The sequence below is a fragment of the Heloderma suspectum genome, chromosome 13 (assembly GCF_057233095.1).
Source record: "Heloderma suspectum isolate Gila_16-S chromosome 13, 16-S_ref, whole genome shotgun sequence".
Classification (NCBI taxonomy): domain Eukaryota; kingdom Metazoa; phylum Chordata; class Lepidosauria; order Squamata; family Helodermatidae; genus Heloderma; species Heloderma suspectum.
The window spans coordinates 7,396,724-7,424,516 of NC_139470.1; the positions used below are offsets into that span (position 1 = coordinate 7,396,724).

Here is a 27,793-nt window from a genome sequence, read left to right on the forward strand (position 1 = left end):
CTGAGCTGGTATCTATTGTGAGATCTCCCAAAGTTGCCCACCTCTGATTTAACTGGATTCTAATATGAGGAGAGGGGGCAAGAAGTGTCCCTTTGCTCACCCTGTTTGCACACTGCTCCATTAAGAGAACAACCCTAAACTCACCTACTCAAACGTAAGCCCCACTTGTTGTTGTTGTTCAGTCGTTCAGTCATGTCCGACTCTTTGTGACCCCATGGACCATAGCACGCCAGGCCTTCCTGTCCTGCGCTCTCTCCCAGAGTGTGCTCAACTTCATATTCATTGCATCGGTGATGCTATCTAGCCATCTCATCCTCTGCCGTCCCCTTCTCCTTTTGCCTTCAATCTTTCCCAGCATCAGGGTCTTTTCCAGAGAGTTTTCTCTTCGCATTAGGTGGCCAAAATATTTCAGCTTCAGCTTCAGCATCTGTCCTTCCAATGAGCACTCAGGGTTGATTTCCCTTAGGATGGACTGATTTGACCTCCTTGCAGTCCAGGGGACTCGTAAGCGTCTTCTCCAGCACCACAGTTCGAAAGCATCAATTCTTCGGCGCTCAGCCTTCCTTATAGTCCAGCTCTCACAGCCATACGTTGCTACTGGGAAAACCATAGCTTTGATTATACGAACCTTTGTCAGCAAGGTGATGTCTCTGCTTCTTACTAGGCTGTCTAGGTTTGCCATAGCTTTCCTCCCAAGGAGAAAGCGTCTTTTAATTTCATGGCTACAGTCACCGTCTGCGGTGATCTTGGAGCCCAAGAAAATAAAATCTGTCACTGCTTCCATTTCTTCCCCTTCTATATGCCAGGAAGTGATGGGGCCAGATGCCATGATCTTAGTTTTTTTAATGCTGAGTTCCAAACCAGCTTTTGACCTCTCCACTTTCACCCTCAACATGAGGCTCTTTAGATCCTCTTCGCTTTCTGCCATTAGGGTGGTATTGTCTGCGTATCTGAGGTTGTTGATAATTCTCCGGCAATCTTAATTCTGACCTGTGATTCATACAACCCGGCATTTCTCATCATGTACTCTGCATATAAATTAAATAAACAGGGGGACAATATACAGCCTTGTCGTACTCCTTTCCCAATTTTGAACCAATCGGTTGTTCCATGTCCGGTTCTTACTGTTGCTTCTTGACCCTCGTACAGGTTTCTCAGGAGACAGGCAAGGTGGTCTGGTACTCCCATCTCTTTAAGAATTTGCCACAATTTGTTGTGATCCACACAATCAAAGGCTTTAGCGTAGTCAATGAAGCAAAATAGATGTTTCTCTGCAATTCTCTTGCTTTCTCCATGATCCAGTGAATGTTGGCGATTTGATCTCTAGTTCCTCTGCCTCTTCTAAACCCAGCTTGTACTTCCGGTAGTTCTCAGTTCACATGCTGCTGAAGCCTAGCTTGTAGGATTTTGAGCAGATTCTGGCACGTGAAATGAGCGCAATTGTGCGGTAGTTTGAACACTCTTTGGCATTGCCCTTCTTTGGAATTGGAATGTAAACTGACCTTTTCCAGTCTTGCGGCCACTGTTGAGTGTTCCAAATTTGTTGGCATATTGAATGCAGAACTTTAACAGCATCATCTTTTAGGATTTGAAATAGCTCAGCTGGAATACTGTCATCTCCGCTAGCTTTGTTGTTAGTAATGCTTCCTAAGGCCCACTTGACTTCACTCTCGAGGATGTCCGGCTCAAGTTCAGTGACCGCACTATCATGGCTATCAGGGACATTCAGATCTTTCCTGTATAGTTCTTCTGTATATTCTTGCCACCTCTTCTTAATCTCATCTGTTTCTGTTAGGTCCCTGCCTTCTTTGTCCTTTATCATGCCTGTCTTTGCACAAAACGTTCCCTTGACATCTCCGATTTTCTTGAAAAGATCTCTAGTCTTTCCCACTCTATTGTTTTCCTCCATTTCTTTGCATTGTTCATTTAAGAAGGCCTTCTTGTCTCTCCTTGCTATTCTCTGGAACTCTGCATTCAGTTGGGTATATATCTTCCCCTTTCTCCCTTGCTTTTTGCTTCCCTTCTTTCCTCAGCTAATTGTAAAGCCTCATCAGACAGCCACTTGGCTTTCTTGCATTTCTTTTTCTTTGGGATGGATTGAGTTGCTGCCTCCTGAACAATGTGACAGATCTCTGTCCATAGTTCCTCAGGCACTCTGTCTATCAGGTCTAATCCCTTAAATCTATTTGTCACCTCCACCGTATATTCATAAGGGATATGATTTAGGTCATACCTGAATGGTTTAGGTAGGGATGGGTGAACAAGCGAGGTTCAAGTTCGCCAGGATTCTCCAAATATCATCGCGCCACATGCTTGATTCTCGTTCACTTTTGCAATCACGGGTTGCTCTGTGTGAACAGGAAACTTGTGCAAATCAATCCATGATCAAACAGGAGATTTGCACAAATCTCTCCAAATTTGTACAGATTTCCTCCACAGACTAAACCGGAGCTCATTCAGTGTGTTGAGGAAATTTGTGCAAATCAGACTGGGAATCCGGAATGAGGTAAATGCAAGCACGTGTTCAACAGAATATTATGTCATTTTCAACAGAATATTTTCGGCGGACACGTGCTCACGCTTGTATTCAGAGCTTTGAACAGGGCATGGTCATCTGTTTTCCGAGCAAAAACAAAATTCTTATACATCCCTACCCATAAGTAAGTGTGTATAGGATTGCAGCCTAAATTGGGATGCCCATGAAGCTGTCTTAGACCACTGGTCCACTTATGTATTTATTTTATTTTATTTATTACATTTATATCCTGCCTTTTTTCCTCCTTAAGGGAATCCAAGGTTGTGTATATAATCCTCCTCCTCTCCATTTTATCCTCACAACAACCCTGTGAGGTAGGTTGGACTGAGAGTGTGTGACTGGCCCAAAGTCACCCAGGAACCTTCATGGCCGAGTGGGGGCTAGAACCTGGATCTCCCAACTCCCAGTCCAACATTCTAACCACTACACTACACACTGGCTCTCAAAACGTACACTACGCACTGGCTCTCAATTCTTAGTCCAGTATTGTTCCCCATGACTGCCACTTAGCTGGAGATGGCAGGGACTGAGCTTTGCTCCTTTTGCATGCAAAGCGTGTGCTCAGTCACCAAACTACAGGCCCTCCTACGTACCCTGCTGCACATTGGCCAGCAACAGCAGTAGTTATGAGGGGGCATTCCAACCCTGCCTTTTAACAACAATTTTCTCACTACAGGAAAGCCAAAACGCAAACATTCTTCATACAAGCCATGTGGTAGAGGAAGCAGGGCTGAGGAGGGAGGGGAGAGAGAGAAAAGCCAAGCATTTCTCAAGAGTTATGATATACTTGCTCTCCCAAGGCTAACACGACTAAGCCATTTGAACTAACCATCTATTTTCTTTTTAAAGTTCAAGGAGGAGTAGCTTGGAGGCAAACATTCCAGGAGATCAGAGCCTGAAGAAAACAGGCAATTAAAATGGAGTTCTCTGACGCATTAAGGCCTCACCCGACACAGAAGTCTCCAGTGAAGTTTTTATGGTGTTTTGTAAAAAAACAAAACAAAGAACACATATATCAAAAGCAAACTGCCTAACCATAGTGAATGTCTGGGTTCCAGAGCTAAGGAAAATTCAGTTCTGGGAGTCGGAAAAATCCCATTCATGTGATCTAAGATGCACAGGCATTCTGAATTTTATTTATTTATTTATTTATTTATTACATTTATATCCCGCCTTTTTTCCTCCAAGGAACTCAAGGCGGCGTACATAATCCTCCTCCTCCCCATTTTATCCTCACAACAACAACCCTGTGAGGTAGGTTGGGCTGAGAGACTGTGACTGGCCCAAAGTCACCCAGTGAGCTTCCATGGCCGAGTGGGGACTAAAACCCGGATCTCCCGACTCCCAGTCCAGCACTCTAGCCACTACACCATGCTGGCTCTCATTTTGGGTGAACACAGTCACCAGTGAAGAGTTAATCCATCAACTGACGGTAGAGGTTGCTAATTTGAATGAGTGATGAAATGGTTTCACAGCTAGCAGCCCCTGTTGTCATCTACCTTACATTTAACCAGCCAGCTTTCCAGAGAGCCATCTACCCAAAGGTGATCTACAATAAAACTGAAATAAACTACAAAGGAGGGGAGGGAGGGAGAAGTAAAAAAGATTGAAACAGTGACGACAACACCCCAGTTCACAACTCAAATGCCAACTAGGGATGGCAGAGAATTCCGCCACGGATCTCGGGGAGGCTGAATGCCAGTGCGTTCGGCACCACGAAATCTGTGGCGGAATGGCCTGCCACCCCCCCGCGGATCCCCCCAGGACGAGACTTACCTGGGGAGGATCTTCTGGGCAGCGGCGGCTCCGGCGGCAGCTGGTCTTCCAACCAGCTGCCACCGCCGCCATTTGCAGGTTTTTTGTTGTTTTTTTTACACCCACGTGATAGGCTACGTAAAAACTTACGTAGCCTATCACGTGGGTGTAAAAAAAAAACTTACGTAGCCTAAAACGTCTGGGTAAAAAAAAAAAGGTGTACGCAAATGGGTATGCCGCAGCTGGTCGGAAGACAGCTTTACCCTAAAACAACTGGGTAAAAAAAAAAAAAGGCATATGCAAACGGCGGCGGCTACGGCCGCCGCCATTTGCGTTCCTTATTTTGGGCCGTCTTAGTCTACATAAATAATTACGTAGACTAAGATGACGAAAATAAGGGGAACGCAAATAGCATCTGCTACACTATTTGCGTTCCCCTTATTTTCGCCATCTTAGTCTAGGTAAATATTTACGTAGATTAAGACGTCAAAAATAAGGAACGCAAATGGCCGCCGCCATTTGCGTATGCGTTCCCCCCCCCCCGAGCCCTCCACAGCTGGAAATCCGGCTGCGGACGGCTCTGGCCTGGCTGGGCCTGGCCAGCTGCTCCGCAGAGCCGCCGCGGAGCACAGCCGGCCAAGGAGGATTCCGGGGGGGAGGAACGGAGCGCCTCCCTCCCCGGCCAGGATTCTGGGGGGAGGGACGGAATGCCTCCCCCCCCCACCATAAACATAATCCGCGAACAGGTAAGTGATTTTCGTACATCCCTAATGCCAACATAGAGAGAGAAGTTTCCATTTGCTTCCGGAAAACACATATCATTTCATTTCTACTCACCTTTCTTTCAAAGAACTACTGGTGTTCCAAGTCCTGACTGGTTCCACTTCAACAAGTTTTCAGCACCATGTGCCTTTGGCCTATACCCTGGGACCCACGTAGGCGGTTCTCATTCACGAGTAAATTCCAGAACACAGAGCCATAGCAAAGAAGACTCAAGGTTGCATCCCCAGCAACCTTAACATCCCAAATAGATGGGACACAAGAGCCAGGCATCCCATGCAGATCTCAGTGAACCAGGGGAGAGGGGATCCTATGCACAATGGCACCCAAAATTTTGCTGGGTCAATAAACATAAGCTGAGAATATCAGATGCATTAGCATTACTGGCGCTAAACAGATACAAGCAAACTAAATGGTAGGCCAAGGGGAGCACCAAACGGGAACGTGATGTACATGCGGGTGTTCGTGTGCGCGCGCACACCCATAGGGATGTATGAGAAATTGGTTTCAGTTCGGTTTTTACCAGAATTTACCTAGCTTGTGCCTCCTGGACCCAAATGCAATATGAAGTCAAAGTCCGTACATTTCCAAGCTTGCGATACGATTTGCAGAATAAAACAGAATGCTTTCAAAAATGCATACATTTGAAAAATGTGTGTGGAAAAAATGCATACTTTTGAAAAACAACCACAAACATGCTTTAATCAATGGGAGAAAAATGCGTACATTTTAAAAATGTGCATAATTGATGCATACATTTGGGAAAATGTGGAAGAAGTTTCACGTGAAAAAGAAAAACACAAAAATCACAATGTGACATGACCATGAGCCAGAATAAACTTCAAAGTAGAATTTGGACAATCTCAATGAACTCAAGCTTTGCTGATTCATCTCTCTCTCTTAATCCACTGGTCTCAGGGCACTATAAGTAACTAGCAAATTGTCATCATTTTGAGGAGTGCAGTATATTTAAATGGAGGACTTGTATATTTCAAGAGCCCCATGAGTAGGGGAGTGCACAACCCCCTGTAGGATCCCGGACTGCAAAAAGTGGGCCATCGGCTGACAGGGGAGAAGTGATGCTCTGCTCTCACTCCACCTGTGTCGTGAAATGCTGAGCTTTGCACTTCTCCCAAAGAAGTGAATGGCAACCACATGGGAGGAAACTAAAAGCCATATTCAGGATAAGGGCATCATTGGTGTTGGGGCTAAACCAGTTTATTCCCTTCCCCTCTCAATCACATTTGGAATAAAACTAGCTCCTACGTGCATGAGCCCTGCCCCTTCATTAGCCTAGTCCCACCCTGGGCTTTGTCTATTGATCACACTCAAGTGTGATGGAATGTCAAAAACTGGCTTTTATAAGAACAGAGCAGTAGAGAAGTAACCAGGACCTTTAAATCAGGCTTGGAAAACACACAAGCTGTTGCTGGTGCATAAAATGGGTATCATCTGCCTGCCTCCCTGCTGTCACAGGAGACACGTTCTGCATTTTGCACTAATTCCAGTATATGTGCTTTTGAGTGTTTAAAGCTCTTCATGGACATTATCCTTCTGCAATCCTTACAACCCCTTTCTAAGATAGATCAGGATTACTACCCGCACCTTACAGATAGGGGGACTGAGGCTGACACAGAGAGGCTTGTGTAAGGCCATCAAGTATGTTCATGACTGATGCTCATTTAGCCACCATGGCTATGCTACAGCTACATCAGCTAACTAGCATCTCTGGTGATCCAGCTCAGGGTTAAAACTATATTTCAAGCATTTAAGTGGCTGGCTTGCATTACAGAGTACAGAAAAGAACCTATTCCCTCTATTAAATAGCCTCAAGATATCACCTCCATTGAGACAGATACAGCAATATATATTTTAGACAGTTATTTAAAAAAACATGAAAAGTTTACTCTTAGAGTAGTTTACTCTTAGAGTAGTTTATAAGAGTAAATAAGTTTACTCTTATTTGCAATGAGACTGGATGCCGAGGAGGAACTAGAAGTAATTAAAAAGTGTTAAGAGATCACTGGCCGTTCAGGGCAGGCACAAACAGCACCGAGTGTCAGTTCAGATTTGCTTATATGCTGCTCTCATCCTACACACACACCAACATTATCTGTGTACCATGAATAATTTATACACATTACACACCAGCACCAGAGCAAAGCGCCAACCAGACCACCAGATCCCAGTCATGTCACTCCTCTTCCCGCAGCTCTGAGGAAGTTGAAATCTTTCTCTTTTTTTTTAAAGGTATTTGCTGCTCAAGGTAGTTGCTTAACTGCTGAGGGTAATTGCTTAACAACACTGCAGGCTACAAAGAGGCGTTCCAGAGAAACAACGATAAATAACCTCCCCCACTGGGTATTACTACACGAAATTATTCCTTTTTGTCCACAATTTGGTAATGAAACCGAGGACACTGGTTTGGTCATTATCTTCAAAAGGAGAATCAGGAGCATGGTTAAGAGATTGGGAGCATCCTTCTACATTTCCAGCCATCTTTCCTTCTCATGCTTCTCTCAAGTGCAAACCCCCCTTCCCTTTTTAAGCACTAACCATGGTTAGTTTGGAACCAGCTTCAAACCCTGGTTTAAAGCCAATCACAGGTGACAGTGTAAAACCTGGTGGAGATGTAATGCTAGCTGTAGTTTGCACCAAGTAGGGAAGGAGGGGGAAATTCGATCAGGAGAGAGGGAGGGAAGGTAGGGAGTGCATGCCTGGATTTTAAAGTTATTTCTTTTAGGAATTTATACCCCAACCTTCAATAAAACTCCCAGGTGACTTACAAAATTAAAAAACACAATGACCCAGTTCGCACATCATAGCAGCAAGTCATGGGTTGTTTAACCCAAGAATTGTGGGGACAAGCAGAGCATGAGAGCTATTTCTGCTTCTCATTCATTTTTAATGGGGCATTCCTGGGTTGTTTCATGATGTGCAAACCTGGAAATTCAGGGTTAACTAGATTAACTCTGGGTTGTTTGACCCATAAACACCCCAGAGTTTCTGGGTTCGCACATCATGAAACAACCCAGGAACTGGGCATTCCTGGCGTGTTAATTAAAAGCAGAAATGGCTTGAACACAGATCATACACTTGCTCAGTCAATTAAACACATTTAGCACACACAAATTTTAAATATTCAAAAATGTAATAAATAATACTTCCACCATCTTCATCATCATCATCTATGAAGGGGTAAGGTAATTCCTGATCCCAGCCACCATCTGGAGAAGAGAGACACTCCCACCCCTCTGAAGAGAACACAGAAGTTGTCCACTTACATCTGCCCAAAAGGTGTTTTGTCCTGAAGCTCCTGGAATAAGAGGGATGTGCTACAGGTTCCATTTCAAAGGGTGCTGTGCTACTCGAAAGAGCTATTTCCGTGGCAATTGTAAACAAAATAAAGAACCTGAAGGCCCGCCTTTCTGAGCAAAAACAATAGGAAACCTAAGATAAGAGGAAAATATTTGGCAGACTGAACAGACCTCTAGAAGTTCAAACCCAAACAAAAGCTGATAAATGCCAGGACTCACAAGCCAGCAACTTGGGTGAAGTGGTGAGAGAGAAAAAGAGAGAGACATCACCACCCGATACACCACATCCATATAAAAAAATTAAAAGTTGGAACATATTCACGTTAGCCAAACCATGCGGCAGCTCAAATCTTCACTTCAAGTTTTATTTATTTTAATAGCCGTTATTTTCACGGGCCATAAAGTAAATTGGAAGCTTTCTCGACTCCTGGGTGAGTCCGCAGAGCTGTTATCCCTTCACGTTAGTTAATGTTTGCTCAGGAGCTCGTAAGAGACGCAACCCTCCCTTGAAGTCGAAGAACTGTCATTTGCTTGGCCGCCTAGCAGGCGCCCACCTGGCCTTGGCATTCGCTCCAACATACTTCCCATCTCCCAGGCTCCTCTGCATTAAAAACCTCCCCAGAGCTTCCTCTGTTCCTCAGCCCCTCCATTTACTTACAGTTATCTCAGGACTGTATTGTTAGTAGACTGTGCCAAGTGAAGGAGACAGAACTCTCTCTGGATTCCCATGTGGCCTGCTAAGTTGATGGTGAACAGTGGGCATTTCTTTAAAAGCCACTAATGGCTCACCATACTAGTAATTAACTGAAAATCAGTTATGGAAGGAACCTGAAGCCACACCTACTTGAACGGTGAGGGTGGAATGAACAGTGTGTACAATTTTAAAATGTTGCCATACAAAGAGAAGAATATGGATTTCAGAACTGGCTGGGAAAAGGTTGTTAAAAAAAGGTTGTGTGTTCTGGGGAGGTTGGATCTTGGCGTGCTGATCTGAGTCAAGTAATGGCCATTTCCAGACATTATACTAAACCATAGTTTAGCATGACAAGAATGAACTAGACAAGGCTCGGGGTTATATGCTCCCCCTTTTCTTCTCTTCCTCTGGCATGGCCAGAAGGAGTTCAGAAGCTTTCACTTCCAATTTCAATTAACCAGCATTTAGCATTATGTCCAAACCATAAACTGTGGCTCATTTTAACTATGGCTTGCTGAAAGAAGCCAACATCACAGACCATGGTTTAAAGTTGCCTTGTTTCAAATGAATCATAGTTAAGATGAACCACTGTTAGTTGGGTTCACATGACACAACGGGTTGTGGTTACTCAAAAATGGGAAAGGAAAATTTCCGAACTCCTTTGCACAGACATGCTATTATTTATTTATTTATTTATTTATTTATTTAATTTCTATACCGCCCAATAGCTGAAGCTCTCTGGGCGGTTCACAAAAATTAATGCTAGAGGAGGAGTACATCCTCATCATGCTGAACTATGGTTTAGCACAGCCTTCCCCAACCTGGATCCCTCCAGATGTGTTGGGCTAGAAGTCCCAGAATCCGCCAGCCAGCAGAACTAGGAGTTGTAGTCCAACACATCTGGAGGGCACCAGGTTGGAGAAGGCTGTTAGCACAACAACTGAACCAAGCTACCACCTGTCTCTCCACTTCAGTTGCGTCCCACTTACTTGATCTGTATATCGATCTGCTTCATTGCAGCTATACCTATCCACAAAATTCCAAACAAAATGCTCTTTCAGCGCATACACACACATGCATACACACAAACACCTTTATAACAAGCTACTTAGGTGGAGCCATGTCCATTATTCAAGCCAGGAAAAGTCATGGTTGTCATGCAATGGCAGATTCATAAGTTACACCCGAAGTCAGCAATAAATGTCAGGAGTCCAGACACAAACCTGCTGGTTTTACAGGCTGCAGAGCTTGCCCAGGACTGTGAACTGGGGGAGACACATCAGCCATCCATCCTTACAAGCCATATAATTAGTAAATACACACATAGCCAATTCCTAACTTTTTGGCAACCTGTTAGCAAGCGCTGTGCCAAAACAAGAACAGAAGTCAGAGTAGAGTTCAAACCCATAAAAGCAGATTAGGAATTGCAAAACATGACGTGTGTTTATTTTACATTAGCAAAACAACTGAACACAAGTCACCAGCACTAAGCAAGCCTCCAATGAATTCCACAGCAGGCTCCAAAAGACGTAACTCCAGGAAGCACAGAGCCCAACCATCACTTTGCAGCAGGTAATAGACACCTCAGGGAGGTCTAACTACCTGAGCTACGCATAAAAGTTCAGTCATTTGCACACTGTCCTAAAACAACCTGTGCCCTCAACCACACGTTATCCCATAGTAACGTCAACAGTCGTGCTTTAGACCGGAGGTGGGCCACACGTGGCCCCTGCTGCCCTCGCTATAACCACCACCATCCCCCCAAATTGTAAAAATAATAATAATGGTATCCAGGGTGGCCATTTTGACCCTTTTGGCACTCTGTAGCCACTCCAGAGGCCATTTTTTAAAAAATATAATTTTTATTGTCACAAAGGGGAGGTGCAGCCTGCAGGCAAATGGCTTTCGGGGGGGGGGGGGGGATGGCCCCAGGACCTTCCAAAGTTGTCCACCCCTGCTTTACCCCAGGCCTGTACCATAGGTCAGTTATGGCTTTAAAGCTGTGCTCCAAAGGACCTGGGATCCTTCAGAAGCTTATCAGGCATCCTCAATGAGAACAGTGGCAATGGTGGAAAGAAAGGGGTATCCAGAAGACAGCTTGCATGCCACCTCTGGCCCATCTTGTCCTACAATATTTGCAGCCATGAGGAAAGCATGGGGAGGGTTCAAGGGTAGCCTTTCCAAACTTGGTGCCCTCCAGATATTCTGGACTACAGCTCTCAGCATTCCTGAGCATTGGCCATGCTGGCTAGGGGTGATGGGAGCTGAAGTCCAAGACATCTGGAGAGCAGTCGGTTAGGGAAGCCTGTTCTGGGCTGAGCTCCCTGTTCACGCAGAGCAGCGTCAAAGCCCAACAGGCCCCGCCAGCACTCCAAGAACGTAAGAGCCCTGCTGGATCAGACCAAAGGCATATGTAGTCCAGCATTCTATTTGCACAGTGGCCAACCAGATCCCTCTGGGAAGGTCACAAGCAGGACAGGAGTGCCACAGCACTTTCCCACTCATGTTCCCCAGCAACTGGTACACAAAAGCGTACCGTCTCCGGTACTGGAGGTAATCTTGACTAGTAGCCATTGATAATGGAGGGCCATTCTGCATGAACAAAGCAAGTTGTCGGGAGCTGTCCCTTTTCAACATATATCTCCTTTGCTGAGGTAACTGCATTGTCTGCCTATTCGCTACGGGGCCAGGTTTTAGGTTTTGCTACTAGTGTATAATGCCCTTAACAACTTGCAACCAGGATACTTGAGAGAGCGCTGTCTAACCCCTTATCAACCATTTATCTTTTCATCATTTTGCCTCTTATTGTTCACCGCTCCAGAATCTGTTCAGATGTGGAGTGGTATATAAATGCTGTACTTAAAAGGTAAAGGTGTCCCCAACCAGTCGTGTCCGACTCTAGGGTGCGGCGCTCATCCCCGTTTCTAAGCCGAAGAGCCAGCGCTGTCCGAAGACGCTTCCGTGGTCATGTGGCCGGCATGACTGAACACGGAACGCTGTTACCTTCCCCGCCGAGGCGGTACCTATTTATCTACTTGCAATTTCTTGCTTTCGAACTGCTAGGTTGGCAGAAGCTGGGACTGAAGACGGGAGCTCACTCCGTCACGCAGCACTTGGGTCTCGAACTGCTGTCCTGCCGACCTTCCAGTATGCAGTTCAGCGTCTTAACCACTAAGCCACTTACTTACTAAATAAATAAATAAATAAATGGACCAATAGCCTGGCTCAATCTAAGGCAGCTCTCTTTTTTCGTAACCGTTTCCCTGATGTCTCTCTGCCAAGGAACCCCTGCATGTCTTCTATGGAGCCCTTAGTATATTCCGGGGCATGTTCCAAGACATAATGTAGTTATTTACAATATTTATATATTGCTCCACTTCTAAGCGGATTCCAGAGCAGTGAACAATAAAAGATAAAGAGATTAAAGCGCCATATTAATTTTAAAAACAAACAATACCAATAAAAACTTGGCTGGTCAATCAAGGAAAGCTTCCTGGAATAAATATGTTTTCAGGAAGCACCGGAAACAACACAGTGTTGGTGCCTGCCTGACCTTCGGAGGCAAGGAGTTCCATAGAAAGGGGGCCACCACACGGAAGACTCTTCTCTGAGTGGACTCCAATCGGGCCATAGGTCCATGCAGAACCACCAGGAGAATGCCGTCTGATGACCTCAGTGACCGGGCAGGTTGAGAGGGGAGAAGGTGCTCTCTCAGGTATCCTAGTCCCAAGTTGTTTAGGGCTGTGTACACTAGTTTGTTGTTGTTGTGTACACTAGTACTAATACCTTAAACCTAGCCCGGTAGCAAATAGGCAGCCAGTGCAGTTCCCTCAGCAAAGGAGTTACATGCTGAAATGGGGCAGCTCCTGACAACAGCCAAGCTGCTGCATTCTGCACTAGCTCCAGCTTCTGGAGCATCCTTAAGGGCAGCCCCACATAGCGCACCCAGTACTGTTTGCTCAGACTGGCGATGGTGGCTCTCCAACGTTTTCAACAAGGTCTTTCCCCAACCCAACTGGAGATGCCAAGGATTGAACTGGGGACGTTCTGCCTACAAAGCACGTGCTGTTCTACACAGCTACAGCCTCTTCATGTTCCCTTAAGATAGGAAGTCTGAAAACTTTCAGCCATAGGTTGATTTGCTCCTGTAAATTAGAGGCAAGCTGAGGGGAGTTACCAAAAGGACATATAGGCAGTCTGAAAAGAAGAGCAGGTAAGTGGGACCAGCAGGATCCAAGAAACCAGAGTAAGGTTTATAGTAGAGGTGAAGGCCAAATTCCATTATGGAGAAGCTCTTAGGGGCCACATTCCAATGGTGGGTTGGGCTGAAGGCAAAAGGAGCAGGGCCAAAAATATCAGAATATTCTAGCTTGAATCTCTAACTGCCAGTAGCTAAGCTAAGAAGAAGCATTTCACCCTTTTAGAATGGCGGGGGGGGGGGGCAGGGAGCATGTAAAAGCTGGGAAGCCACTTATGATTAGCAGCGCAGGGGAAGGTGGTGGCCATGTAGGAAACCCTGGAGGGCCGAATTGGGTCCCCAAGCAGGCTGGAGGTTCAACAACCCTGGTTTATAGTTCTGGGAATGAATTGGGTATGGTGAGGACAAAGTGAGGAATGGAGCTTGGAAGCAGCATCCATAAGGAGCTTTTCCACACTGACAAAACCTGCTAATAGGAAAGGGATGTTTATATGAAGACACAACAAAGGGACAGTGACCAAGAGGGGAGGAATAACGATATGAGTCAAGAAAACTCTTTGGGGGCTCAGAAAGCCTATAGTTTCCCAAAGCAAATTAGTGGGTCAAGCAGCAGGGCAACTGCTGCCACAGATCTCAAGCCTGACTGCATTTCTCATGCATCCGTTAAGGATTTACCTCCCCAAAAAGGCTCAAAGCAAAAATATACCCTGGGAGGAGATTACCAAGGTTACACTGGATCTATACCATTTTAAACATGCACAGTCAGGGCGGGAGGGGGGATTTGTGGCCCTCCAGATGTTGTTGGGCTCCAACTCCAATCAGCCCCAGCCATCATGTCCAAGACCATCTTGAGGGCCACTGGTTCCCCACCCCTGGCATGCAAGTTAAAACCAGCACCTTGAATTGGGTATGGAAAGAAGAGGCTGGTTATCACTACAGTTGTGATAGGAAGGTTCCCCATGTTCAAGCTAACTACTCCCTGTTAACAGGAAGAGATCTGGACACTCGAATAATAACATTGCTAGTTAATAACTTAGGCAGGAAACATGAAAAGCCCTTTGGGTGTCAAGTGTGAAGTGTCCTCCAACCATCAAATCCGGCAGCAGAATTAGGAGGGAAGAGTTAAAAAGAATGCAATCAATGTAAAACTACTCACAAGAGCACACTACATTTTCCTTCTGATACAGATGCTCTGAAAGCCAACTCTGCTTACCCAACAAATATTTACACATCCACGGGTGAAGTCAACGTAGAAGCATGTCCAGCAACAAACCTTATCAACACAGGTATTGAAGCTATTCAACCTGTCACCACAAATCCACTGTTTTCTACACACACCCACACAAACTAATACAGGAAAATGAATTTACTCAGAAGTTTGTCAGTTACAAGAGAGATAAGACAAGAGTCTCCAGTGCAATGCTGTCCCATTGCCAGTTCAAACATCTCAAGCATGCCTTGAAGAGTCTCTTCAAATCCAGGAACCCAAGTTCCCAGCAGCCCTGTCACAAGCTTGCCATGCGGCCGGTAGGTGGAAAAATAAGCTGGCCAATGGCTCTCTGCCACCAAACCCACATCAAGCTAACTGGAGAGCATAAGCAGAAGAAACCACTAGCAAAGGGAAACTGCCTCAGTTTCTCCCCCCCCTCCCCCTCCCCCGAGTTTCCTTGTAAATATTGCCTTTAAAAAAGAATCAAGTCCCACGGCAGTTTTGATCACTGTGATTCAGTCATAACAATTGCCTGTCTTTTCCACTCTGGAATAGCCAAAAGCACACACAAATTAGCACGGATGTGCTCCCGATTCTCAAATCAAAAGCGTGTGTTTACACAGACTGATGGGAAACCACTTTCCTTCCCTCAATTCATGAACAAAACTAACACAATTTGTCTCTTTCCTCTCCTATAATGGCTTATATAGAATGTAGAGACGGAGACAGCACATTTGCGACTAAATTGGTGCACATCACTTTAAAAAGATGAGGAAATAAGTGAGTAATCTCTGCCACATTCTGTCTCTCAACATGCAGTAATCTGCACGTTTACCTGAAGGTAACTTCCACTGAGTTCAACTGTTCTTACTCTCAAGTATGTGTGTACAGGTCGTCCGCCACCCCTTAAAACAATCTCTAGAGATCTGAATGCAACTTGCTCCCAAGTTAAAGGTTCAAAAACATTGGGGAGTAAGTCCCACTCAACACAGCAGGGCTTACAGCTGAGGACTGAGCTGCAAGCTGCACACTTACCTGGAGGTAAACGCCCACTGAACACGGTGGGAGTTACTTCTGAGTAAATATGCATCGGATTGTGCTGCAAGCACATTCACACCCGGATCCTAACCAAGGAATTAAGGCTGCAACCCTAGATCTGGGGACTCACTGACCTCAGTGGGGCTTACTTCCGAGCAGACAGGAATGGGAACACGTTGGTGAGTCCCACTGATTTTGGTTAAGTGACCGTGCATTGGATTGCAGCCTTACTCGAAAGTAAACTTCACTGGGATCAATCGGAAATTACTTCTAAGAGCACAGGAACAGGGTGTTAAAAAGACTTTGAGAGTTCGTTGGTGGTAAATTCTGTTTCTACGTTAAAACACACACATACAAAGTCAAATTAAAATTACTCAGCAAATCAAACCGTCCAGTTCGAAGGGAATTCCCAGGTCTAGACAACGGGAAACAGATCACCTCTCCCCTGCCACCCTCCTTACACCAGGCCAGCCTATGTTCGACTAGATCAGCATGCAAAAAAGGAAAGCAAGAACACCCGAGACCAGGAGGAGGGTGCTTTGTGTTGCGTGTGCGGTTTTGTCATTCTCCTATTTGCTTCCCCCCCCCCCTCTCTCCTCCTCTCTCACTCCTACACGCAGGAACTCATGCAATGAGACGAATTTTTCCTCTCTCTTTCAAAAGTCTTAAAAATAGTCAGGTTTATTGCACACGCAGAGAGCAAAATAACAAAAAAAAAAAACACGTTGTGGTGGGTTTTTTTTTTTTTAAGACGCCCAACATCCCTATGAGAAACCGATCAAGGCGGAGGGAGAGGAAGAGAACCGGTCCTGCTCCAAATTTTTCTGCCTTTCCGCCCTTTTAGCAATGGGAAGTATTCGGCGAGGGTGGCGGGGGAGGAGGGAGAGATTTGGGGAAAGAGGGGGAGAGGGAGGACGTCCCTTCGTATTTCTCCTTCTTACCTTGTAGCAAAACCAGCTGGCTTTCCCTCCATCGCTGCTGCTGTTTGCTCCTTCTTTCTAACTGTTAATCCCTTTGTGTGTGTGTGTGTGTGTGTGTGTGTAGATTTCTCTCGTTCTAATTTCAGAAAGATCAGCAAAGTGGAGACGGAAAGGGTCTTCGGGGGTTGCAAAATATTTATCAGCGAAGAGAGGAAGCAAATCCAGCAGACAGATCTAGATCGATAGATGAAATATATATCCCTTAGATCAATCCAGGGAGGAGATGTAGAAAGGGCCTCTGTTTCCCCCCTTTTCCATCTGCCTGGTGTGTTTTGTAAATCCAAAGAGAGAGAGAGAGAGAGAGAGAGAGAGAGAGAGAGTCCGGAAGCCTCTTTCGCTTTAGGTGCCCAGAAATCTCTCCTCTTTTCTAAGATGTCTGATCCTACAAGCAAGAGACGGAGGAGGAGCAGCAGAAACTCCTGCAGCTTCTCTTTTTGGATCCTTTACAAAATACCAAGTTGGAGATTCTCATTTTCTTTTTCGCTCTGCTGCTGAGGCTCAAATCCGAGCAGGAAGAGGAAAAGCAGAAGAGATTGATAGCTGCACTCCCTCAAAGCCTCCCCAGCAGCAGCAAGGCTGCCTGGCGCACGCCAAACAAACAGCGAAGCTTTTGCTTGCAACAGTCTCGCCTCCCATCCGCCGGCTGCTCTCTTAAAGGGACCGATGCCACTTCAAAAGCTCTGCACAGACACAAAAATACACACACACACACACACGCAAGCACGCAAACAAATTTTATATATATGCATGTATTTTATATATCCATATATATTTATGTCCTTTGCAGCCAAAGATGGAGAAGCTCCATACAGTCAGTAAAAACAAGACCTGGAGCTGACTGTGGCTCAGATCATGAGCTGCTTCTTGCAAAATTTCGGCTTAAATTGAAGAACGTCGGGAAAACCACTAAACCGTTCAGGTATGACCTAAATCATATCCCTGATGAATATACAGTGGAGGTGAGGAATAGATTTCAGGGATTAGACCTGATAGACAGAGTGCCTGAGGAACTATGGACGGAGGTCCGTAACATTGTTCAGGAGGCAGCAATGAAATCCATCCCAAAGAAAAAGAAATGCAAGAAAGCAAAGTGGCTGTCTGATGAGGCTTTACAAGTAGCTCACGAAAGAAGGGAAGCGAAAAGCAAGGGAGAAAGGGGAAGATATACCCAACTGAATGCAGAGTTCCAGAGAATAGCAAGGAGAGACAAGAAGGCCTTCTTGAATGAACAATGCAAAGAAATTGAGGAAAACAACAGAATGGGAAAAACTAGAGATCTCTTCAAGAAAATTGGAGATCTCAAGGGAACGTTTTGTGCAAAGACGGGCATGATAAAGGACAAAGAAGGCAGGGACCTAACAGAAGCAGATGAGATTAAGAAGAGGTGGCAAGAATACACAGAAGAACTATACAGGAAAGATCTGAATGTCCCTGATAGCCATGATAGTGCGGTCACTGAACTTGAGCCGGACATCCTAGAGAGTGAAGTCAAGTGGGCCTTAGGAAGCATTAGTAACAACAAAGCTAGCGGAGATGACAGTATTCCAGCCGAGCTATTTCAAATCCTAAAAGATGATGCTGTTAAAGTGCTGCATTCAATATGCCAACAAATCTGGAACACTCAACAGTGGCCACAAGACTGGAAAAGGTCAGTTTACATTCCAATTCCAAAGAAGGGCAACGCCAAAGAGTGTTCAAACTACCGCACGATTGCGCTCATTTCACATGCCAGCAAGGTGATGCTCAAAATCCTACAAGCTAGGCTTCAGCAGTATGCGAACCGAGAACTACCGGAAGTACAAGCTGGGTTTCGAAGAGGCAGAGGAACTAGAGATCAAATCGCCAACATTCGCTGCATCATGGAGAAAGCAAGAGCATTCCAGAAAAACGTCTATTTCTGCTTCATTGACTACGCTAAAGCCTTTGATTGTGTGGATCACAACAAACTGTGGCAAATTCTTAAAGTGATGGGAGTACCAGACCACCTTACCTGTCTCCTGAGAAACCTGTACGAAGGTCAAGAAGCAACAGTAAGAACCAGACATGGAACAAGCGATTGGTTCAAAATTGGGAAAGGAGTACGACAAGGCTGCATATTGTCACCCTATTTATTTAACTTATATGCAGAGTACATCATGAGAAATGCCGGGTTGGATGAATCAGAGGTCGGAATTAAGATTGCTGGGAGAATTATCAACAACCTCCGATATGCAGACGATACCACCCTAATGGCAGAAAGCGAAGAGGATCTCAAGAGCCTCTTGTTGAGGGTGAAAGAGGAGAGTGCAAAAGCTGGTTTGAAACTCAACATTAAAAAAACGAAGATCATGGCATCTGGCCCCATCACTTCCTGGCATATAGAAGGGGAAGAAATGGAAGCAGTGACAGATTTTACTTTCTTGGGCTCCAAGATCACCGCAGACGGTGACTGTAGCCATGAAATTAAAAGACGCTTGCTCCTTGGGAGGAAAGCTATGGCAAACCTAGACAGCATAGTAAGAAGCAGAGACATCACCTTGCCAACAAAGGTCCGTCTAATCAAAGCTATGGTTTTCCCAGTAGTAATGTATGGCTGTGAGAGCTGGACTATAAGGAAGGCTGAGCGCCGAAGAATTGATGCTTTCGAACTGTGGTGCTGGAGAAGAATCTTACGAGTCCCCTGGACTGCAAGGAGGTCAAATCAGTCCATCCTAAAGGAAATCAACCCTGAGTGCTCATTGGAAGGACAGATAATGAAGCTGAAGCGCCAATATTTTGGCCACCTAATGCGAAGAGAAAACTCCCTGGAAAAGACCCTGATGCTGGGAAAGACTGAAGGCAAAAGGAGAAGGGGACGGCAGAGGATGAGATGGCTAGATAGCATCACGGATGCAATGAATATGAACTTGGGCACGCTCCGGGAGAGAGCGCAGGACAGGAAGGCCTGGCGTGCTATGGTCCATGGGGTCACGAAGAGTCGGACACGACTGAACAACTGAACAACAACAATATATATGCATGTGTGTATGTGGATGCATACCTACAAACCCCTTCATGGATCACTGCCTTGTTGTGGCGAAGGGGCTTGCGTAACTCAGTGAAGCCATAAGCTATGCCATGCAGGGCCACCCAAGACGGACAGGTCATGGCGGAGAGTTCTGACAAAATGTGGTCCACTGGAGAAGGAAATGGCAACCCACTCCAGTATTCTTGTCAAGAAAACCCCATGGAACGTATCACAAGACTAAAAGATATGACGCCGGAAGATGAGCCCCTCGGGTCAGAAGGTGTCCAATATGCTACTGGGGAAGAGCAGAGGGTATTTCCAAGTAGTGCCAGAAAGAGTGAAGCGGCTGGGCCAAAGCCAAAAGGACACTCAGCTGTGGATGTGTCTGGTGGTGAAAAGAAAATCCGATGCTGTAAAGAACAATATTGTTTAGGAACCTGGAATGTCAGATCAATGAATCAAGGTAAGCTGGAGGTGGTCAAACATGAGATGGCAAGACTGAACATCAGCATCTTGGGAATCAGCGAACTAAAATGGACAGGCATGGGCGAATTTAATTCAGGTGATCATTATATCTACTACTGTGGGCGAGAATCCCTTAGAAGAAATGGAGCAGCACTCATAGTCAACAAAAGGGTGGGAAAAGCAGTACTGGGGTACAATCTCAAAAACGATAGAATGATCTCAGTACGAATCCAAGGCAAAACATTCAACATCACAGTAATTCAAGTCTATGCCCCAACCACTGAGGCCGAAGAAGCTGAGGTTGATCGGTTCTATGAAGACCTCCAACACCTTCTAGAACTAACACCAAAAAAAGATGTCCTCTTCATCATAGGGGATTGGAATGCTAAAGGAGGAAGTCAAGAAATCACCGGGATAACAGGCAGGCATGGCCTTAGTGTACAAAATGAAGCAGGACAAAGGCTAATAGAGTTTTGCCAAGAGAACACGCTGATCATAGCAAACGCTATTTCCAACAGCACAAGAGGCGACTCTACACATGGACATCACCAGATGGTCAATATCGAAATCAGATTGATTATGTCCTTTGCAGCCAAAGGTGGAGAAGCTCTATACAGTCAGTAAAAACAAGACCTGGAGCTGACTGTGGCTCAGATCATGAGCTTCTTCTTGCAAAATTTCGGCTTAAATTGAAGAACGTAGGGAAAACCACTAAACCATTCAGGTATGACCTAAATCATATCCCTGATGAATATACAGTGGAGGTGACAAATAGATTTCAGGGATTAGACCTGATAGACAGAGTGCCTGAGGAACTATGGACTGAGGTCCATAACATTGTTCATGAGGCAGCAACTAAATCCATCGCAAAGAAAAAGAAATGCAAGAAAGCAAAGTGGCTGTCTGATGGGGCTTTACAAGTAGCTGAGGAAAGGAGGGAAGCGAAAAGCAAGGGAGAAAGGGGAAGATATACCCAACTGAATGCAGAGTTCCAGAGAACACCAAAGAGAGACAAGAAGGCCTTCTTAAATGAACAATGCAAAGAAATCGAGGAAAACAATAGAATGGGAAAGACTAGAGATCTCTTCAAGAAAATCGGAGATCTCAAGGGAATGTTTTGTGCAAAGACGGGCATGATAAAGGACAAAGAAGGCAGGGACCTAACAGAAGCAGATGAGATTAAGAAGAGGTGGCAAGAATACACAGAAGAACTATACAGGAAAGATCTTAATGTCCCTGATAGCCATGATAGTGCGGTCACTGAACTTGAGCCGGACATCCTAGAGAGTGAAGTCAAGTGGGCTTTAGGAAGCATTACTAACAACAAAGCTAGCAGAGATGACAGTATTCCAGCTGAGCTATTTCAAATCCTAAAACACAATGCTGTTAAAGTGCTGCACTCAATATGCCAACAAATTTGGAACACTCAACAGTGGCCACAAGACTGGAAAAGGTCAGTTTACATTCCAAATCCAAAGAAGGGCAACACCAAAGAGTGTTCGAACTACCGTACAATTGCGCTCATTTCACATGCCAGCAAGGTTCTGCTCAAAATCCTACAAGCTAGGCTTCAGCAGTACGTGAACTGAGAACTACCGGAAGTACAAGCTGGGTTTCGAAGAGGCAGAGGAACTAGAGATCAAATCGCCACATTCGCTGGATCATGGAGAAAGCAAGAGCATTCCAGAAAAACGTCTATTTCTGCTTCATTGACTATGCTAAAGCCTTTGATTGTGTGGATCACAACAAACTGTGGCAAATTCTTAAAGAGATGGGAGTACCAGACCACCTTGCCTGTCTCCTGAGAAACCTGTACAAGGGTCAAGAAGCAACAGTAAGAACCGTACATGGAACAACCGATTGGTTCAAAATTGGGAAAGCAGTATGACAAGGCTGTATATTGTTGCCCTGGTTATTTAATTTATATGCAGAGTACATCATGAGAAATGCTGGGTTGGATGAATCACAGGTCGGAATTAAGATTGCCAGGAGAATTATCCACAACCTCAGATATGCAGACAATACCACCCTTATGGCAGAAAGCGAAGGGGATCTAAAGAGCCTCTTGTTGAGGGTGAAAGTGGAGAGTGCAAAAGCTGATTTGAAACTCAACATTAAAAAAACTAAGATCATGGCATCTGGCCCCATCACTTCCTGGCATATAGAAGGGGAGGAAATGGAAGCAGTGACAGGTTTTACTTTCTTGGGCTCCAAGATCACCGCAGACGGTGACTGTAGCCATGAAATTAAAAGACGCTTTCTCCTTGGGAGGAAAGCTATGGCAAACCTAGACAGCATAGTAAGAAGCAGAGACATCACCTTGCCAACAAAGATTCGTATAATCAAAGCTATGGTTTTCCCAGTAGCAATGTATGGCTGTGAGAGCTGGACTATAAGGAAGTTGTTGTTGTTCAGTCGTGTCCGACTCTTCGTGACCCCATGGACCATAGCACGCCAGGCCTTCCTGTCCTGCGCTCTTTCCCGGAGCGTGCTCAAGTTCATATTCATTGCATCCGTGATGCTATCTAGCCATCTCATCCTCTGCCGTCCCCTTCTCCTTTTGCCTTCAGTCTTTCCCAGCATCAGGGTCTTTTCCAGGGAGTTTTCTCTTCGCATTAGGTGGCCAAAATATTGGAGCTTCAGCTTCATTATCTGTCCTTCCAATGAGCACTCAGGGTTGATTTCCTTTAGGATGGACTGATTTGACCTCCTTGCAGTCCAGGGGACTCGTAAGAGTCTTCTCCAGCACCACAGTTCGAAAGCATCAATTCTTCGGCGCTCAGCCTTCCTTATAGTCCAGCTCTCACAGCCATACATTACTACTGGGAAAACCATAGCTTTGATTAGACGGACCTTTGTTGGCAAGGTGATGTCTCTGCTTCTTACTATGCTGTCTAGGTTTGCCATAGCTTTCCTCCCAAGGAGCAAGCGTCTTTTAATTTCATGGCTACAGTCACCGTCTGCGGTGATCTTGGAGCCCAAGAAAGTAAAATCTGTCACTGCTTCCATTTCTTCCCCTTCTATATGCCAGGAAGTGATGGGGCCAGATGCCATGATCTTCGTTTTTTTAATGTTGAGTTTCAAACCAGGTTTTGCACTCTCCTCTTTCACCCTCAACAAGAGGCTCTGGAGATCCTCTTCGCTTTCTGCCATTAGGGTGGTATCGTCTGCATATCGGAGGTTGTTGATAATTCTCCCGGCAATCTTAATTCTGACCTCTGATTCATCCAACCTGGCATTTCTCATGATGTACTCTGCATATAAGTTAAATAAGCAGGGTGACAATATGCAGCCTTGTCGTACTCCTTTCCCAATTTTGAACCAATCGGTTGTTCCATCTCTGGTTCTTACTGTTGCTTCTTGACCCTCGTACAGGTTTCTCAGGAGACAGGTAAGGTGGTCTGGTACTCCCACTCTTTAAAAATTTGCCACAGTTTGTTGTGATCCACACAATTAAAGGCTTTAGCGTAGTCAATGAAGCAAAATAGATATTTCTCTGCAATTCTCTTGCTTTCTCCATGATCCAGTGAATGTTGGCGATTTGATCTCTAGTTCCTCTGCCTCTTCGAAACCCAGCTTGTACTTCCGGTAGTTCTCGGTTCGCATACTGCTGAAGCCTAGCTTGTAGGATTTTGAGCATCACCTTGCTGGCATGTGAAATGAGCGCATTTGTGCGGTAGTTTGAACACTCTTTGGCGTTGCCCTTCTTTGGAATTGGAATGTAAACTGACCTTTTCCAGTCTTGTGGCCACTGTTGAGTGTTCCAGATTTGTTGGCATATTGAATGCAGCACTTTAACAGCATCATCTTTTAGGATTTGAAATAGCTCAGCTGGAATACTGTCATCTCCACTAGCTTTGTTGTTACTAATGCTTCCTAAGGCCCACTTGACTTCACTCTCTAGGAAGTCCGGCTCAAGTTCAGTGACCGCACTATCATGGCTATCAGGGACATTCAGATCTTTCCTGTATAGTTCTTCTGTGTATTCTTGCCACCTCTTCTTAATCTCATCTGCTTCTGTTAGGTCCCTGCCTTCTTTGTCCTTTATCATGCCCGTCTTTGCACAAAACGTTCCCTTGAGATCTCCAATTTTCTTGAAGAGATCTCTAGTCTTTCCCATTCTGTTGTTTTCCTCGATTTCTTTGCATTGTTCATTTAAGAAGGCCTTCTTGTCTCTCCTTGCTATTCTCTGGAACTCTGCATTCAGTTGGGTATATCTTCCCCTTTCTCCCTTGCTTTTTGCTTCCCTTCTTTCATGAGCTACTTGTAAAGCCTCATCAGACAGCCACTTGGCTTTCTTGCATTTCTTTTTCTTTGGGACGGATTTCGTTGCTGCCTCCTGAACAATGTTACGGACCTCCGTCCATAGTTCCTCAGGCACTCTGTCTATCAGGTCTAATCCCTGAAATCTATTCCTCACCTCCACTGTATATTCATCAGGGATATGATTTAGGTCATACCTGAACGGTTTAGTGGTTTTCCCTACGTTCTTCAATTTAAGCCGAAATTTTGCAAGAAGCAGCTCATGATCTGAGCCACAGTCAGCTCCAGGTCTTGTTTTTACTGACTGTATGGAGCTTCTCCATCTTTGGCTGCAAAGGACATCATCAATCTGATTTCGATATTGACCATCTGGTGACGTCCATGTGTAGAGTCGCCTCTTGTGCTGTTGGAAAAGAGTGTTTGCTATGATCAGCATGTTCTCTTGGCAAAACTCTATTAGCTTTTGTCCTGCTTCATTTTGTACACCAAGGCCATGCCTGCCTGTTATCCCGGTGATTTCTTGACTTCCTACTTTAGCATTCCAATCCCCTATGATGAAGAGGACATCTTTTTTTGGTGTTAGTTCTAGAAGGTGTTGTAGGTCTTCATAGAACCGATCAACCTCAGCTTCTTCGGCATCAGTGGTTGGGGCATAGACTTGAATTACTGTGATGTTGAATGGTTTGCCTTGGATTCGTACTGAGATCATTCTATCGTTTTTAAGATTGTACCCCAGTACTACTTTTCCCACCCTTTTGTTGACTATGAGTACTACTCCATTTCTTCTAAGGGATTCTTGGCCACAATAGTAGATATGATGGTCACCTGAATTAAATTCGCCCATGCCTGTCCATTTTAGTTCGCTGATTCCCAAGATGTCGATGTTCAATCTTGCCATCTCATGTTTGACCACCTCCAGCTTACCTTGATTCATTGATCTGACATTCCAGGTTCCTAAACAATATTGTTCTTTACAGCATCGGATTTTCTTTTCACCACCAGACACATCCGCAGCTGAGTGTCCTTTCGGCTTTGGCCCAGCCGCTTCACTCTTTCTGGCGCTACTTGGAAATACCCTCTACTCTTCCCCAGTAGTATATTGGACACCTTCCGACCTGAGGGGCTCATCTTCCGGCGTCATATCTTTTAGCCTTGTGATACGTTCCATGGGGTTTTCTTGGCAAGAATACTGGAGTGGGTTGCCATTTCCTTCTCCAGTGGACCACATTTTGTCAGAACTCTCTGCCATGACCTGTCCGTCTTGGGTGGCCCTGCACGGCATAGCTTATGGCTTCACTGAGTTACGCAAGCCCCTTCGCCACAACAAGGCAGTGATCCATGAAGGGGCTATACGGAAGGCTGAGCGCCAAAGAATTGATGCTTTCGAACTGTGGTGCTGGAGAAGACTCTTACGAGTCCCCTGGACTGCAAGGAGGTCACATCAGTCCATCCTAAAGGAAATCAACCCTGAGTGCTCATTGGAAGGACAGATACTGAAGCTGAAGCTCAAATATTTTGGCCACCAAATGCAAAGAGAAAAGTCACTGGAAAAGACCCTGATGCTGGGAAGGATTGAAGGCAAAAGGAGAAGGGGATGGCAGAGGATGAGATGGCTAGATAGCATCACCGATGCAATGAATATGGACTTGAGCATGCTCTGGGAGAGAGCGGAGGACAGGAAGGCCTGGCGTGCTATAGTCCGTGGGGTCACGAAGAGTCGGACACGACTGAACGACTGAACAACAACATATATATATATATATATATATATATATATGGATGCATACCTACAAATCATAGATAGATAGATAGATAGATAGATAGATAGATAGATAGATAGATAGATAGTATTATACAGAGAAGAGAGCTTCGGTATTGGGCAGTATAGAAATTAAATAATTAAAGATATACTGTTTCTCCCTCAGAATCTGTTGGATTGCTGAGCAATTATAAAGTAAGAAAGAGATAGAGTTGCAAGTTCTCCAGTACGTAGGAACACTTTTCTTTCTCACTCGGGGTGGGTGGGGGTGGTGCAAGGGGCGGGGGAGACAGGATTTATTGTCAGCCAGGGCCCAGCCCCCAGAACTTGCTTGACTACCAAACAAATGTCTAGGAATCAGAAGAACAATACAGATTCCCTTGAATACATGCAAAGTGCACTCTGCTTGCCATCTAGGGTTCTTCCCAAAGGAACACATTTGCAGAAAAAGAGGGTTTGTCTTCTATATTTTAAATTAAGTACCGAAGAGAGTTACTGGCAGGCAGGACTTAGTGATGATGATGATGATGATAATGATATTCCACCCTTCCTCAGAAGATCTCAGGATGGCATTCTACATGCCCCCTCCCATTTTATCCTGACAACAACCCTGTGAGGTAGGTTAGACTGAAAGAGTGATTATCCTAGCTTTCCTCAACCTGGTGCCCTGCAGATGTGTTCAAGCAATGGCCATATTGGCTGGGAATTATGAGAGTTGCATTCCAGCATATCAGGGGGGCTCCAGGTTGGGGAAGACTGCACTAGCCTAAAGTCACCGGGGAACTTGCTAACTAAGCATGCATAGAATCCAGCTACACAACTCATTAGAGGTGGAGAGGTGGTAATAGGAGAAGCTACCATGACCAGCTTGTGGCTTATGCTGTAGTTCTGTAGAAGCATGGGAAAACTCCAGAAAGTGGTACTGGCAAGGTTTCTAGTCTTCTTTAAGGCCGCAAATGAATGCTTGAAAGTGTGAGGGCAATTATCAGTCTAGGGGAAAATCTATGAAGGCAGAGGAAAAGCTGAATAAGATTGGATGGAGTGCCAGAAGCCCCATGTTTCAGGGGAACTCTTCACAAGAACTTAAAGAAGCCCCTTCCCTTCTGAAGCCCTTGCCTGCCTCACCTGAAAAACTTAAAGAAGCCCCTTCCCTTCTGAAGCCCTCACCAGCATCTACATTCTCACCCAGAAACTGAGCAGACAACAGTGGTTGAGGAGAGCACTGGCCATCATTGCATGGCCATGTGGCCTCTTTTACAAAGGACAATTCTCTGTCTGAAGGACCACCCTCTATTTGAAGAGCTGTCCAGTCAAAGTCTGGTTTAAAGAATAAGAGCCATAACAAGGGAGAGCAAAAAGGCCTTGAAGTTGCCCATCCACAGTTAGGATCTTGACAGCAGATTTAACACGCACACAGGTCACCTGATCACAATCTTCCATGCAATGGTGAGATGTACTGTATTTCTGTTTAAATCATATTAATAATGCCTACATCAGCATAGAGATAGATACTAGTATATGCAAACTTTATGCAAATCAGAGCTCTCTTTTGCCCTCTTTTTGGTGATGCATCTTCTTTGGCAATTCATAAGTGGCCACCCTATCTGGAGGGTAGCGGCGGGCCCTTCTGAGGAGCTGGAGCCATGGAAGATGCCAAACAAGGACAGGGCACTGTCTGACTCTACTCCCTTTGCCTTCCCCATAACTAGCAGAAAGTGAATAAATGTACAATGTGGTAAGCAATGCAGAATAAAATGAAGCAAAATGGATTGTACGGTGTGTATTTATATTGCTTTATATTGGCTGCAGAAT

General features: G+C 45.2%; 1 protein-coding gene across 20 annotated transcripts in view; it reads right to left on the reverse strand.

The window, feature by feature from the left end:
- The window catches only part of NCOR2 (nuclear receptor corepressor 2), a 414,582-nt gene that overhangs the window by 349,024 nt on the left and 37,765 nt on the right, over nucleotides 1-27,793 (reverse strand). For 4 of the 20 annotated variants that reach the window (XM_084819297.1, XM_084819291.1, XM_084819294.1 and 1 more), the window contains exon 1: nucleotides 16,470-17,344. The exons of 15 other annotated variants lie outside the window; for them this stretch is intronic. The gene's annotated coding sequence lies outside the window, so the exon portion shown is untranslated. Of the gene's footprint in view, nucleotides 1-16,469; nucleotides 17,345-27,793 lie in introns of those variants that run through there. One more of the 20 variants, XM_084819302.1, reaches the window with a different exon arrangement.